This window comes from Oxyura jamaicensis, chromosome 8 (genome assembly GCF_011077185.1).
Source record: "Oxyura jamaicensis isolate SHBP4307 breed ruddy duck chromosome 8, BPBGC_Ojam_1.0, whole genome shotgun sequence".
NCBI classification, from domain to species: Eukaryota; Metazoa; Chordata; class Aves; order Anseriformes; family Anatidae; genus Oxyura; species Oxyura jamaicensis.
Genome location: NC_048900.1, coordinates 5,576,607 through 5,587,257, shown reverse-complemented (window position 1 = coordinate 5,587,257; position 10,651 = coordinate 5,576,607).

Sequence of the window (10,651 nt, the reverse complement as noted above, 5' to 3'; positions counted from 1 at the left end):
AAGATATGCCTAAAACACCCAAATGTTTAGTGAGGTCCAGTAATTACTGTGAAGACATCTTTTAGAGAATACTTAAGTATTAGGCCTTGACATAGGAATTCCCCCCTCAGGAATATTTCTGTAATATGCTCTAAAATAATTCTGGAAGTCTTTTGAATAATAATCTCCAACAGCCTAAAGATCTCACCTTATGGTAGTTCCTTACATATCATATTCATTGGCTCTCAAATGAAATAGAAGGCCTTCAACATCTAAGGAGAATGAATTTATAGCACTCATTAAGCACTAAGTAATACTGGAACAGCACTTCTCAAAATACACAACTCCAGAGTTCTTCGAAAAAAGTTTCAGACTAATGAAGAAGTTTTTATGATTAGCTTGAAAGTTATAGAGAGTAAGCATATGAATAGCTATTAAGAATTTTATATATTGATATATAAAAGGACTAGAAAACTGTACTAGGTGGACAACCAGTTGCAAATTGGACAAATACGATGGGTACAACTATTAAGTAATACCTTAAAAAAAGGCCTGAATATGCTTAACTTTCCTGAATACACTTAACTTTAGTTGGAAGATATGAGAAATAGATGAACAACTTTTAAAAACCATCTAAAGATAACATTACCAGCCCTCAGTACAAACAGACTCTTTGTATATTGTATATCTAGGGCTTGCAGGGAGCTGTGGGAGTTCATATGCCAGATCAGGGCCCCAAGCACACCAGTGAGCTGTCCTGGCCCTGACCAGCCACACCTGGAGCCTCACCCACACCCTGCCCAGGGACCTATTTAAGCTCAGCTCCAGGGCAATGTTGTTTTGTCTTGGTGTGAGCTCTGGTGTTACTTGGTCTGTTTTAGTTTTGTTCTATTTTTTTTTTATTTGCTATTCTGTTTTTTGTATATTTTTCTAGCCTCTTACTAGGCTTGATCTTAGCTTTCCCTTGTCATTGTAGATCTATTCCACAATTATTAGATGGAGGATGATCACCAGTATTTGACCTGGCCTTGCATTGTGTTCCTGATATGACTTTAGATGTGTCTTGTTGGATGCTAATTGCTGTGGATGCTGATGACTGCTCTTCCTCCTCAGGTATTGTAGGGTGGGTTCCAGCCCTGCTAGGTATGTTACTGTATCCTTGCTCCATTTTCTCTAAGGGAAGAGCTTTCTTGAGGAAGACTTCTCTTGCTGTGGCTTTTCATCCTCATGATTGCCACTAAAATGAAAGGGGTGTTGCTCAGTTACCTCAGCAGGTTTTGATTTAAAGATAATCCTTACTTTCTAATACCCTTCACTGCACCCCCAAAAGGCTATGTATATATTCTGAAAGTAGTATGCTTGAGTCTTTTATATAAAATACAACCTTTTAAATTAGAGTCAAAGTCAAAGGTGTCAGATGCATGGGTTTCTAAATATGTTTAGGTTCTTTAATCAAAACATTCTCAAAATAGCAGAGGACTTCTTTGAAGAAGGATAAATGCTATCAGTAATGTAAGAATCCTGCATTGTCATTGGTATAAAGCTTCTGCAAACTTAAAGCACTGAATTTTATTTTGGGAGAGCTTCATACATTTTTAAACAAACTGGATGTTTCTCAAGCAGGTATAAAACTCAGTTTCAAGGGAAAAATGCTTTTTGCAATACCAGAGTTATATCAAGATAAAATAAGTAATTCCAAAGTTGTCTATTATCTCACAAGTAGACCTTTTCACTTGCAAAAGGTCAGGAATTAAGTATTTCTTCATGCACAAGTGACTTTGTGGGCAAGTTAAGTCGATATCTCTGAGCTTCTAAAATCCTCTGAAGCATCATTGTATATATCATCATTAGAGACAGTATAGTAATGTGGCCCGTGTTCATCTGCTCACTTACTTGCCTTCTATAGTATTGCTTCTCTGCAGGGCGCTCCCGTTCCTGACTTGTATCACTTTTTCCTGAGAAGAGTATTATTAAAAAAAATTCAAACATGTCCTTGCTTTGGCTTTAGGGGACTTAATGGTATTGATCCAATGCAATGTCTGGGCTACCACCTGTACCCAGACTAGCACTTCAGTGGCAAGCACTTCTAAGTACTCCATCTTGGCCATGGAATAGATTAGTTTAGATGCCTGAAACTAAATTAGAAAGTGGATTCAGTGGGAGCTACACTTAATGTTGGTAAGTAAACTCTAATCGTGGTACTTCTCATAGAGATTTAAGAAATGCATGTGAAGTCTCAGTTCTCCAAATATGTTTGGACATATTTAGTATTAACCAACCTACATAAGTAGTTCCTCTGATTTATCCATTGAATGATCACTGCCTTAGTGTTGCATGCATGTTTAAAGCTGTGTGGTAAATGAAACTCAGGTAACAATCTCAGTCCTACAAGGTGTTCTGTGTCCTTGACAATCATCTTTAACAAGAAAACCTGTGCCTTTCAAGGCAGAGCACAGCTAAAGAAAGCATCTCTAGCTTAACTTCCACTGGCAGATAACAACTTAACTTACAGATGCCTCTGTGTTACAGTTAAGAAAAATGTGAAAAATAATAAAATTTGAATTTACCATTGCATGTTGTCAGAAGATGGTAAGATTCCAAAATGTTTACTTGGATGAAATAATCTAAGCTGATAACTTAAAGCTGAGTTAATTCTATCTGTATAATAGGGCAAGTGTTTATGTTATCCCAAAACAGCAACAGAAAACCTGAATGTTGACTTCTCATTTTAAATAGGTGTTGCATTGGTGTTTTCTAATTTTATTCTATGTATCCTGATGATTATTTCAGGTGCAATAAAATTGCTGGAGGTGCTCACATTTCTCAATTGCAGCAGAGATAGATATGATCTCATTAAAAATTACTCTACTTCAAAGCAGTCCCTAGAGTTAATCCAGAAATGATTTTTGGCTCATGAAGTAGTCAATTTTCATAATTTTAAGGGTATTATGAAGTGTTTCTCTTTCACAGAAAGCTATATCTAGAGTAGGTACTGAATCATGCAATTTAGCTGAACTATCTTTTATCTTTTAGTCTATTAATAAAATATATTGTCTGTATCTAGCCTCTTAGGGTCTGTGATATTTATAGCACTTCCTCTAAGTGGGTAGTACTGATGTAATTTTAAATGTATTGATATACTAATTAAAAGCTCTTGTTTTAGTAAAATGTATATATTTTTCATGTTCTGATACTATTCACTGATATAAGTAGTCATAATAGAATACAAATGTTACAGAATTATATTTAAATCTTGTTTTAGATGCATATCCTCAGCAAACATCTCCTGATTCACAGATGTCCTCTGTGGCTATGCAGTTCCTTCAAGCAAGGTAAAAATTGCCAAACTTTTTTAATAAGACTTCAATAAATAATGCATTCTCCAAATCTGTCATCCAAGACCATCTGCAGAAGAAATAATTTTGGTATTGCTATCTTCATAATGGAGAAGACTGACTTACTGGATATTAGAGATGTAAATGAAGCAGAGTTGTGCAACTGTGTTTGTGGTCACTATATTGAATATCCCTGCAGCAGGGCACTTCAGCCTGACAAGTGTCTGTATCTTTTAACAAGGGTGATGTGATGGCTTCCTCACAGACACATAGCTAACAGTTTATATATTGCTACATACAAAGCTTGAGACCTTTGCCTGCTTTTCTTAATGGTGTCAGCTAGTCACAGTACAGTCAAAGCACTTAAACATTCTGCACAGACATGTGCTTACTCCATTTTCAGGGAGACCAGTGCAAGTCTGGAGTCAGTCCATGGGCTAAGTTTGATTTTTTTTTTTTTTTTTGATTCACATCTTAGATAAACAGTTGGGTCAATAAAATACTTGTTCTTTCAACCTTCTGCCCTGTATGCAAGTCAAAGCAGAAACTGTTGGCAAATCTGAATTCCTGAAGCATCAAGCTTTCTGTTCTGTGGCCTGTTTTCCCACACAACTCCTGATAATGTGCAATATCGTGCTTATAACTATGTATGATCCATCTGTGGAAGTCAAATCTGTCAAAACTAGTTCTCCCTTCTTGCTTCAGGAAGAACAAGCATACCTTTTACCTTTAATTTTGGACTACTGACACTAACATTATACAAGTGCAAATGACAGCTACAAAGTCCTTCTTAAAACAAAGTGTCACAATATGGTTCTCTGTCTTGATTTTTAATTCAAGTAATAAGTGGCATAAATAAATCATCCCTTTCAGGCATTACTTTTAACCCACACTTGAGGTAAATTATAGCAAATTCTCAGGCTACAAACTTCTTTCCACTAAAACAATATTTCTATTTAATGAATAAATATTTGTGTATGTGTGTACATATAGAGCTGTATGTATGACTTTGAAATTTGGGAAATTCAACCAAGATAAATGTGAAGTACTGCATGTGGGAAGGAATAACCTCCTGCAGTGATAGAGGCTGGGGAGTAACCTGCTGAGAAAGACCTGGGGTCTTGGCAAAGAGCAAGCTGGAGCATGCCAGCAGCGTGGCCTGGCAGTAAACAAGGCCAGCAGTGTCCTAGGCTCTATCAACAGAAGGAGGGAAGGAGTGGTCCCTCTCTACAAGTTACACTGCATTTAGATAGTCTAGGTTGGTTTGGGGCTCTCCGGAACCTAAAAGATACAAACTGGAGAGGTCTGTAGGGGGTCACTAGGATGTTTGGAGGCTGGAGCATTTTCTGTGAGGGGAAGCTGAAGAGTATGGACTGTTTCAGCTGGTACATGAGATGTTTTTTTCTGTGGGCTTAGATGGAGGCCTCTGCCCCACCAGTATCTAAACAGATGTTAGAAAAAAAAATTATGAGCCCATGTGGTGGTTTTACTCGGGTGGGTGGCCGAGCTCCACCACAACCACTCTCTCACTCCCCCTCCTCAAAGAGGAAGGGAAAAAAATACAATGAAAAGGGCTCAAGGGTTGAGATGAAGATGCGGAGATTACACGGTAATTATCGTGACGGGCAGGACAGACTCAGCATAGGCAGATAGTAAGATTTGTTGCTTATTACTGACAAACTAGAGAAGTGAGAAAGGAAAGAAACCGAAAGCGCCTTCCCACCCCCTTTCACCCTCTTCGACCTCCTCCCCTTGAGTGGCACAGGGGAACGGTGGCCCACACAGGAAGACTCGCAGCCACGCACACCTGAAGGCTCAAAGGGAGTCGTAAAACAAGCTGCTTTCTTGGGTTGCTGGGGAGTGGCAGCAGGAAAGCTCTCTTTGGAGTGGGGCGATGGGATATAAAGCAGGCACCTCTGCAATCCTCTGGATTTAATTTCCCTGATTCATTAGTGTGAACTTCTTGTACCTTTGGGGATGGTGTATTACCTTCTGTTTCTGTAAAAAGGGAATAGCCATTGCTCCACCTCTGCTGGCCAGCAGTCAGAGCAGAACCCATCTCTACGAAAGGGCAAGCAGTGGGCTGGTGGCAGGGCACGGCTCTGGGAACTGAACTGCAGCGACATTGCTGCTCCTTTAGAATTCAGAGCCGCAACATGCTGTTGGACACAGTGGGGGTTGCTCCACAGCAGAGGGAAATTTCCAAGAGGAGCTTTAATCTGGCAGAGTGGGATGCTCAGAGGAGGAATTGTTTTGCCCGCAGCTTGCTGGGGCTGCTGCTCTGCTGCAGGGGGTTTGCCTGGCTTCTGGGAGTGCTCTCCGGGCTGAGGGCCAACAGAAGACTGCAGCAGCTGAGGCAGCTTTGGGGCAGCAAGGGAGAAGAGAAATTCACTGGAAATATTTTGAATGCAATTCTGCCTCTTCGTGGCAAATTTGGACTCTTGATCATCTTCAGTGAGTCAGCACCAGTGGTTCTCTGTGGGCAGGTGCTGACAGCTGCCATGTGTTTGTGGGAGGCTGTGTGAGACAGAACCACGGCACGGCTGAGGCTGGCAGGGACCTCTGGAGATCGCCTGGTCCAACCCCCCTGCTGCCCAGCAGGCTCACCCAGAGCACATTGTACAGGATGGCATCCAGGTGGGTTTTGGATCTCTCCAGAGAAGGAGACTCCATGGCCTCTCTGGGCTGCCAGTTCCAGTGCTCTGTCACCTCACGGTAACCAAAAGCCCTCAGATATCCATCTGGAACTTCCTGTGTCTCGGTTTTTGCCCATTGCCTCTTGTCCTGTCACTGGGCACCACCAAAAGGACTCTGACCCCCGCCTCGACACCCTCCCCTGTGATACTTGTAGGTACTGATGAGCTGCCTTCTCGGTCTTCTCTCCCCTGAGCAGAGCAGGCCCAGCTCTGCCCGGCTCCCCTCGCAGGACAGGTGCTGCCATCCCCTCATCTCAGCCGGCCTCGCTCCAGCAGCTCCATGTCCCCCTCGTGCTGGGGAGCCCAGAACTGGAGGCAGCGCTGCGGGTGCGGCCTCCCCAGGGCTGGGCAGAGGGGCAGGATCCCCTCCCTGGCCCCGCTGGCAGCACTCTTCCCGCTGCATCCCAGGCTGCCGTCGGCCTGTAAAACTGTAAATACCGTTGGCCTCAGGAAAACGAGCCCGGTTTGTACTGAGAGTGGGCACGGCCTCAGGACAGGGAGGAGAAAGCAGCAGGGGTGGGGGTGGCAATGGCCACTGTGCTGTTTGCAACACCGACACGTTTTCTGTGATTTTAGGATTTTATTTGTACTCTGTGTGCTTGTACACAGTACAGGTGTATTTGTACCCTGGTGACGTTTGGGTCCATGGGGCTGGCGTGTCCCCCAGCTGAAGTGAGGCCCTGGTGTCAGGAGGTCCTCTACTGCCGGCGGGGTGGCCTCTTTGCTGGTGTAGAGGCCTGCGAGGAGATGTTCGTCCTCTTGGGGGCTCTCCGGGGCCCCCCATGTGGGCAGCCCATTGTCCTCACCTGCAGCACGTTCTCCAGTAGCCCTCCGGCCCTAGCACATGGTTCTGGTCCCCCTGGCAGCACAAGCAGGGCTTACATAGGCTACAGTTAAAGAAAAATAAAAGCCGTGACTGCTCCACAGACAACATCTCAGCCTGATTCAAAAGAGAGCTGACACCAGTGCCTGTGGGTGCTGCTAGCAGTGGTGCTGATGGGGGACTCTTGCCTTGAGTCCTGGGATACCCTAACACTTTGTAACTCTCTAGGACACTCAGGGACACTCTGTGATGCTTTCTTTCCATGTACAAATGTTTCAAAGACAAATCACGAAATCCCTCTTCTGTGCCAATGGTTACATAAGAAGCCCCAGTCCCTTTTTCTGCATCTTCTCAACCCTTAGCAGAACATTGAAGGACGTGCTCCTGCAAGGACCTTTACTTCTGCTGCCTTACTTTCACGTGCTGCAGCAGAGACCCACGATCCAGTATGCTTCATGATTTCCCAGCTGATAACTCAAACCAGGAGGCAGCAACAACATAACTCAGAGTACATCAATGGGGTGTAAGCATTAAAAGGCCGTGACCTTCTCTGAAACATCCCTGTTGCTCTCTTCCCTGTTACAGATGTTCTAAAAGCATTGATTCAGCAGGTGGTGTGTTCAAACAACTGCTCAGCGTCGAATCATAGAAACATGGAATGGTTTGGGTTGCACAGAGCCCTGGGACAGGTTACCTAGAGAGGCTGAGCACTCTCCTTCTTTGGAGATACTCAAAAGCCACCTCTGTTAGCTTAAAGCCATCACGCCTTGTCCTGTTGCTGCACTCCCTGATAAAAGAGTCTGTCTTCTGCTTTTCTGTAGCCCCCTTTAGGCACTGGAAGGCCTCTATAAGGTCTTCCCGGAGCCTTCTCTTCTGCATGCTGACCAACCCCAAGTCCCTCAGCCTGTCTTCGTAGGAGAGGTGCTCCAGCCCTTTGATCCTGTGATGAACCTTTGATCTTCATCCTTCTGTGATGAAGAAAATGCAGGAGTAAGATTGAGAGATCTGTGCTAGAGAAAGGGAAGAGTCTAGAGAAAGTACAGAGTGATGTCAGGAAATATTAGCTATGTAGGCACTTGTTAAGGGGCCAGGACGTTGAAGGAAGAGAAGAATCTCCCAGAGCAGGATAGCTGCTAAAATACGTAACCTAAGAAACCAGGTCTTCCAGAAATATGAAAGGATCACTGTAGTGTATGGAATTACAGGGATGAGAAACCACTTTTGTTCCAGTAGAGGTAAAACAAAGTGTAAGCCCTGTGTAGGTTGTGTATGTCAGTTCTGTTGACTGCAAAACCACTGGGAATGAGTCAAGTGGAGCTTGAGTAATGTGGAGTAATGTCTTTCCCTGAGCCATGCCAGCTCTAGTCTGGGCAAAGCAAGAGTGTGTCAACTTGACGGTATGAGCATGAGTAAGTCTGCAACACCTAAAAGCTGGCACATGAGAAGTGCACTACAATTTCCTACCCAGCTGGCATGTATCTGTGGCCAGCAGGCTTGGTGCGAGCCAAGTGCGTAAAGAAATGACAGTGTGAGTTAGGCAGTGGTTGTTTGAAGAGCAAGGTTTTCACACAGGATCCTGTTGGAGGTAAATGGCCTCTATGCCCCTGCAGGAGAACCTGGAAACCATTACCACCTGCACGGAGCCGCTTGGTTTGTTGTCTTACCATACGGTACAGCAATTTAGCTGTTTGAGGTTTGCTGGAGTGTGGTGGTTTTACTCGGGTGGGTGGCTGAGCTCCACCACAACCACTCTCTCACTCCCCTTCCTCAAAGGGGAACGGGGAGAAAATACGATGAAAAGGGCTCAAGGGTTGAGGTGAGGACGAGGAGATCACACAGTAATTATCGTGGTGGGCAAAACAGACTCAGCATAGGGAGATAGTAAGATTTATTGCTTATTACTAACAAACTAGGGAAGTGAGAAAGGAAAGAAACCAAAAGCACCTTCCCCCCCTTCCACCCTCTTCCACCTCCTCCCCCTGAGTGGTACGGGGGAATGGGGGTTATGGTCAGTCTGTAGCACTTCTTCTCTGCTGCTCCTTCTCGGTCACTCTCATCCCCTGTGCTGTGGGGTCCCTCCCACGGGATACAGTCCTTGCTGAACTGATCCGGCGTGGGCTGCCCACAGGCAGCAGCTCTCCAAGAACTGCTCCAGATATGGGTCCGTACCACGGGGTCCATCCCTCGGGAGCACACTGCTCCAACCTGGGTCCCCCACGGGCAGCAGCTCCTGCCAGGTCACCTGCTCCTGCGTGGGCTCCTCTCCATGGGCTGCAGGTCCGGCCCAGAATCTGCTCCGGCAGGGGTCTTCCACAGGCCGCAGTCTCCGTCGGTGCAGGGCCACCTGCTCCACCGTGGTACTCCATGGGCTGCAGGGTGACATCCTGCTTCACCATGGTCCACACCACAGGCCGCAGGGGACTTCTGCTCCGGCGCCTGGAGCACCTCTCCCCCTCCTTCTTTGCTGACCTTGGCGCCTGCAAGGCTGTTCCTCACTCCTCTCACTCTCCCAGCTGCTGTGTGGCGCAGCGTTTTTTTTTTGTTGGTTTGTTTGTTTGTTTGTTGTTTTTTTCTTCCCGTCTTAAATATGCTCTCACAGAGGTGCAAAACATCGCTGATTGGCTCAGCTCTGGTCAGCAGTGGGGCCCTTGCCTAACATGGGGCAGCTTCTAGATTCTTCTCACAGAAGCCACTCCTATGGCCCCCTGCTACCAAAACCTGGCCACGTAAACCCACTATAGCCCAGGATCCTGGCAGTGGGGTATGGTGGGAGGATGAGACACCAGGCACAAGATGAAACAATAAAAGCTTATACTGGGTTAAAGGGGAGAAGCCTCTTCCCCATGAGGACAGTGAGGTGGTAGGGCAGGCTGCCTGAGATCGTGCAGTCTCAGTCCATGGAGGCTTTTAAGACTGGTTCAGGTCCTCAGCAACCTGGGCCAACTACATGGCTGAGCTTGCTTTGAGCAGGAGGTTGGAGTAGATACCCCCGAGGTCTCTTCGCACCTAATTTTGTTGATTCAATAAACCTACAATGCAATCATAGCCTTTAAAAATGCAAGGTTACTTATTCAATAGTGTCTAACTCAGTAAGTCGTCTATGGTCAGACAGTATTCCAGATTAGCTTTATTGAACATTTATTGAGCAAGGCTACTAAGTTCTTGCTGTATGGCTGAAACGCTCTCCCCGGGTGTACACTGCCTGCCTATTGCACCATGAGACTCGGTTCAGTTGCTCTGTTGTTCACTGCAGCTCTCTGCATGGACAATGGGCTCTCAAATGAACTGCTTCTTGCTGATAATTTTCCATCCACTTGTTCTTATACCACCCGTGCCCTTTAAGTAGCTCCTTTTGCATTCTGACGTTTATGCCACTGATTTATGTATGAAGCAACAGTTTCCTCTTCTAGCCTTTGTTCTAGTGAGCTAAACAAGCCCAGCTCTGTGAAAGGCTGGCGGTTGGGTCTCTAGATTTTCCTAGTGACTGTTCATCTGGCTTCAGTGCTGACCTGACTGTAGCTGTGTTGGGGACTGAGATGATCCAAAGTACCCGAATTAGATCTCAGAGTATCTTGTGCAATATCGTTGCATTTCTACACTTGGGTGGGACCTATTTAACTTGATACAACTCTGAAAGCGCACATCGCCTCAATCAATTCGCAGCAGTGCGATCGAGCACAGCCAATCCACTATGTACCGAAGAAACACGTTTCCTATTTGTAAGAAAAACAGAGCCACGTCGTGACAGGACCCTCCCGCCCCACCAACCTTTCTGAGGGGCCGGCGGCACGGCCGCGCCCGCCCGCCTCTGGGCGCCC